The sequence below is a fragment of the Pristiophorus japonicus genome, unplaced genomic scaffold (genome assembly GCF_044704955.1).
Source record: "Pristiophorus japonicus isolate sPriJap1 unplaced genomic scaffold, sPriJap1.hap1 HAP1_SCAFFOLD_3074, whole genome shotgun sequence".
Taxonomy (NCBI): Eukaryota; Metazoa; Chordata; class Chondrichthyes; family Pristiophoridae; genus Pristiophorus; species Pristiophorus japonicus.
Window position 1 is genome coordinate 5,832 of NW_027252862.1, and position 5,990 is coordinate 11,821.

Sequence of the window (5,990 nt, forward strand, 5' to 3'; positions counted from 1 at the left end):
GAAGAAATAAAATGAGGCCGTGAACCTGAGTTAAGAAATAAAATTACAGAAGCATGATTAAATGAATGAGGAGAGACCATATAAACTAAAGGGTACAATCCTAAAGGGGGGTGCATGAACAGTGAGACCTGTGGGTATATGTGCATAAATCGCTGAAGATGGCAGGACAGGTTGAGAAAGCAGTTAAAAAAGCTTACAGAATCCTGGGCATCACAGATGCGCTGAGTACAAAAGCAAAGAATGTTATATGAGGAGAGACTGGATCAACTGGGTCTTTATTAACTGGAGTTTAGAAGGATGAGAGGGATCTCAAAGAAACGTATAATATTCTGACGGGACTGGACAGGTTAGATGCAGGAAGAATGTTCCCGACGTTGGGGAAGTCCAGAACTAGGGGACATAGTCTTAGGATAAGGGGTAGGTCATTTAGGACTGAGATGAGGAGAAACTTCTTCACTCAGAGAGTTGTTAACCTGTGGAATTCTCCCACATAGAGTTGTTGATGCCAGTTCATTGGATGTATTCAAGAGGGAGTTAGATATGGCCCTTACAGCTAAAGATATCAAGGGGTATGGAGATCAAGCAGGAAAGGGATACTGAGGGAATGATCAGCCATGATCTTATTGAATAGCGGTGCAGGCTCGAAGGGCCGAATGGCCTACTCCTGTACCTATTTTCTATGTTTCTATAATGAACCTTTATAAAACACTGGTTCGGCCTCAACTGGAGTACTGTGTCCAATTCTGGGCACCGCACTTTAGGATGTGAAGGCCTTCAAGAGGGTGCAGTAAAGATTTACAAGAATGATTCACGAGATGAGGGACTTCAGTTACGTGGATAGACTGGAGAAACTGGAGCTGTTCTCCTTGGAGCAGAGATGGTTGAGAGGAGATTTGATAGAGGCGTTCATCATCATGAGGGGTCTGGACAGAGTAGACAGAGAGAAACTGTTCCCATTGGCGGAAGAGTCCCGAAACCACAGATTTAAGGCGATTGGCGAGGGGGAAAGGGGGCTCGCTGGGAGCTGGCATGGGCTCGATGGGCCGAATGAGCTTCCGTGCTGTAACCATTCTCTGATTCTGTGAGCAGAACCACTCTGTTCCCTGACTCAATCGAAAGCCTTCCTGATTGTAACCACCTCTGTAAAAACTGCCCTGCACCGTTACTGCTCCAAGGAGAACCACCCCAGCTACTGCAGCTTGATTCATGTCACTGGTCACCATCCTATACCTGATGGCCTCCCTGCACCAAGATGGCTGCCGCTCATGTCACTGGTCACCATCCTGTACTTAACGGACTCCCTGCACCAAGATGGCCGCCGCGCATGCTCTCTGCCCTGCAGTTGGACAATGGGCCGTAATATGACGTCAGAACAAGCCACACCCCTCTCACTCCCTGCAACGAGCAGGAAGCCCCGTGCAGCACAAAGATGGCGGCAGAACTCCCCAGCAACCGCCATTTCTCTCCCACCGCCAGTAACCGAGGCCCGGCCCTGCCCGAAGCTCCCCTGCAGCCGCCGCCCGCGGTGTCAGTGAGTGTGCGAGTCCGCAGAGAGCCGCTCCTCCCTCCCCAGGCACACCGCCCGCGGTGTCAGTGAGTGTGTGAGTCCGCAGGGAGCCTGGGTGCGCCCCGGGCCGTTCCTCCCTCCTCCGCTGCGGCTGCGAAACGTCCGGCCGCCCGCCTGCGGACAAGCTCCACAATGGGCTGGCCCCGCGCCTGCGCACAAGTCCCCGCCTCACCCGCTGCGGCTCTCCGAACATTCCGGGCCGCGAGCGGAGCCCGCCACCAACCGCCAACCCGCCCGCGCGCCGCCACTCAGCCCGCAGCCAATGGCGAGGCCGCGCGGGCCATTCGCCCACCCAGCGCGCGCTGCTCCGCGCCAAGCGGGGGCGGGGCTTGGCTCCAATCAATCAATCTAAAAAATATAGGGAGCGCTCCTTAAAGGGGCAGGCTCTCTTCAAAGTTTAAGGCTCTGTGTCTGTTTAAAGGGGCAGTGTCACTGTGCCTGTTTCATCATCATCCTAGGCAATCCCTCGGAATCGAGGAAGACTCGCTTCCATTCTAAAAATGAGTTCTCAGGTGACTGAACAGTCCAATACGAGAACCACAGTCAGTCACAGGTGGGACAGACAGAGGTTGAGGGAAGGGGAGGGTGGGACAGGTTTGCCGCACGCTCCTTCCGCTGCCTGCACTTGATTTCTGCACGCTCTCGGTGACAAGACTCAAGGTGCTCAGCGCCCTCCCAGATGCACTTCCTCCACTTAGGGCGGTCTTTGGCCAGGGACTCCCAGGTGTCAGTGGGGATGTTGCATTTTATCAGGGAGGCTTTGAGGGTGTCCATGTAATGTTTCCTCTGCCCACCTGGGGCTCGCTTGCCGTGAAGGAGCTCCGAGTAGAGCGCTTGCTTTGGGAGTGTTGTGTCGGGCATGCAGACGATGTGACCTGCGCAGCGGAGCTGGTCGAGTGCGGTCAGTGCTTCAATGCTGGGGATGTTGGCCTGATCAAGAACACTGATGTTGGTGCGTCGGTCCTCCCAGGGGATTTGCAGGATCTTGCGGAGACATCGTTGGTGGTATTTCTCCAGCGATTTGAGGTGTCTCTGTGCCTGTTTAAATTTGCAGTATCTCTGTCCGTGTTTAAAGGGAGAGGGGGTGAAATTTGGCGATAACGGGGTGTAAATGAGTTTGTGACTGGACGCAGTGAGAACAGTGCCTCCCGCTAAATTTGGCAGGAGTTTTGCGGCGGCGGTAACACAGTGCGCCCCGCTTTGCTGCGCTTCGTGATGCTGATGTCATCGCCATGCATAGCACCCCGGCTCAAACATTGTCCTCGCCCCCTGGTTCTGACAACGACAGCTTCAGCAGTCACGGTTCAGTCGGATGTCGGCTATTTACAGGCGCCAGCATCCGGTTTACTTTTAATCGGACAACAATGCTTCTTTCTTAGTTTCACATAATTTCTGTTGCTGTTTAAAGGGAGAGAGTCTCTGTGCCCATTTAAAGGGAGAATTTCTTTAGATTCTCTTATTACTTCAAACAGGTATGTCCCGCTTTGTGATTTGGAGAACACAACAGACAGTGAGGTCAGCACCAGTGACACCGAACCTCAATGCTCACATCAGCAACTTGGAAAAGATAAGAGGAATGCTGCATCGTCCAGGAGGACATCATTTGAACAGCCAACAAATAGCAAGAGGCAAGGGGCAATCCACATTGGGGACTCTATCATCAGGCACACATAGAGCACCCTATGTAGAGGTAAGGCTCTGTCAAGAGCAATCTTCTGTTTTCCAGGGGCCAAGGTAGCTGATCTCCAGGATTGTGTGGAGGAACTAATGAAAGTTGAGTGTTAAGATACTGTAATAGGTTTACATATTGGAACTAATGAAATCATGGATAGAAGTCCATTTGTTTTGCAGGATTCCTAGATGTCCTTCAGCAAAAGGGTGCAAGGGTAGTAGCTATTCCCAGTCATGTCCAGATCGATGGAGAGGAATAGCCGAATCATAGGGTTCAACATCTGGCTTCGGGACCTCTGCAAAAAGAAGCTTCACTTCATCAATAATTGGGAGGTGTTTGCTGGACAAGGTAAGTTGTTTCAGTCTCCATCTTAACTTCTTGGGAGCTAAAAGGCTGGCAGAGGCTGTTGAGCATGCTTTGAGAAAACATTTAAACTAACTCAGCTCGGGGATAGTGTCAATAAGTTCAAAGTTAGCCTTACTGCACATAATAATTACATCGATACTAAGCATGAAGATGAACCAGGCAGGAAGCAAACAAGAATTAATAACTTTAGGAAATAGATGGGAGATCTTTAAATTGCTTTCATGTTAATGCAAGGTGTTAGAAGCAAAGTGTTAGAATTGCAATCCTCTGCTGTGTTGGAGAGCTTAGACATATTGTACATTTCTGAGACATGACAATGAATGCACAGACATTCACCGAAAGGGGTTCAGAAAGAATAGAGCAGGTCAAAGGGGAGGTGGGATTGCTATTTTGATCAGTAAGAATCTAACAGTTAGAGAGAGACTTGATATTGCCTCATCAGGTACAGCTGAAGCTATCTGGGTTCAAGTGGACCAAGCTCACGGACAGGGATTAATTATCAGTAATTGTTAGAGGCCCCCGGGTCAGACACTTGAATGTGATGAGTTATTATGGAAACATATCACTCATGGTTTTAATATAAAATGCCACCTTTGTCTGGTGGGTGATTTCAATTTTTCTGGCATTTAGTAGCATGATGGTTTACCTGCTGGTGGGGGGAATTGCAGCTGAAATATTTATTGAAAATATACAAGACTGTTTCCTGACTCAACATGTTAATAAAGTAACTTGCAATAATCATATATTGGATCTGGTGTTTAGTAGTGAGCCTGACCATGTATCAGGCCTCCACGTGGGTGAACATCTGTGAACAACAGTGAATACATAGAAACATAGAAAATAGGTGCAGGAGTAGGCCATTCGGCCCTTCGAGCCTGCACCGCCATTCAATGAGTTCATGGCTGAACATGCAACTTCAGTACCCCATTCCTGCTTTCTCGCCATACCCCTTGATCCCCCTAGTAGTAAGGACTACATCTAACTCCTTTTTGAATATATTTAGTGAATTGGCCTCAACAACTTTCTGTGGTAGAGAATTCCACAGATTCACCACTCTCTGGGTGAAGAAGTTTCTCCTTAATATTATAGGGTTCCAATTGATTAGTAGAACTAAAGGGACTGAGAACCTGCAACTCGCACCACATTTCAGAAGGGCAAACTTCTCCAAAATGGCAGAGGACTTGCAACAGGTAAATTGGCCAACCCCCCTCGGTGCTGATGCGACCGATGTTGAATATAAGTTGTTAAGAATAAGATTAAAAATGTGGAAAACCAACATGTAGCCAAAATCAAAAGAAGGGAATGTTGTAAGAAAAAGCCAAGGTGGCCGACTGGCTCTGTACAAAGACAAATCAGATATAAACAGAAATGTCTCTATAAATTAAATCATTTAACACTCAAATAAATAGGGTGAATACAAGGAACAACCAAAGAAATCGAAGGCAGCTATTCGATCAGCAAAAAGGCTAATGGGAAAAAGGATTGTGGACAACTGTGGCAGTCATGGGAAGAGCTTTTTGAGTTATGTGAAGAGTCAGAGAACTATCAAAGACTGTTTTGGGCCACTGAAGGGTGTTCAAGGACAGGTTACAAAGGACTCACTGAGTATGGCGGAAATATTAAATGAGTACTTTGCATCAGTCTTCACCCTTGAAGATCATGCTCAAATATTAGAATTTAATAATACTAGTTTTATCAGTAACATTAACTTATATAAGCAGATTGCTTTAGAAAAAATTAAGAACTTGAAAATAGATCGAGCAGCAGGGCCGGATAATACCCACCCGAGGGTCCTCCGGGAGATGGGACATGTGCTGTGCGAGCCCCTGGCCTGTATTTTAAATAGCTCACTGCAATCTGGAATGGTTCCTAGAGACTGGAAGGAGGCTAAGGTAGTCCCCATTTAAAAAAATTGTGACAAGGCAGACCCAGGTAACTATAGGCCCATCAGTTTAATATCAGCAATAGGTAAGATGCTTGAATCATAAGGGATGCAATATATGAATACTTGGATAGGGAGGGACATATTGGGGACACCCAATATGGCTTCATAAAAAAAGACTTCATGTCTCACAATTTTAATTATATTTTTTGAAAAAGTTACAAAGTTGGTGGATGAGGGAAGCCCAGTAGACATTGTCTACTTAGATTTTCAAAAAGCTTTTGACAGGATACCACACAAGAAGCTTCTCTGTGAGATGGGAGCCTCTGGTATTAGTGGAAATATACTGAGCTGGATTCAGATCTGGCTGGCAAGATGCAGGTAAAGAGCAGTTATAGATGGATTTGGATCTGTTTGGAGACAGTCACCAGTGGTGTCCCGCAGGGATCAGTGCTGGGACCGTTGCTTTTCACTAATTATATTAAGGATCTGGATTTTGGGGT

The 5,990-nt window shown here is 47.5% G+C and overlaps 1 long non-coding RNA gene across 1 annotated transcript; it reads left to right on the top strand.

Moving 5' to 3' along the window:
• The first annotated feature begins 1,414 nt into the window (after positions 1 to 1,414).
• LOC139249350 (uncharacterized) lies at positions 1,415 to 3,577 on the top strand. The gene is made up of 3 exons (XR_011591135.1): positions 1,415 to 1,531; positions 3,040 to 3,257; positions 3,419 to 3,577. It is a non-coding gene; the product is annotated as an uncharacterized lncRNA (long non-coding RNA).
• Positions 3,578 to 5,990: the final 2,413 nt, after the last annotated feature.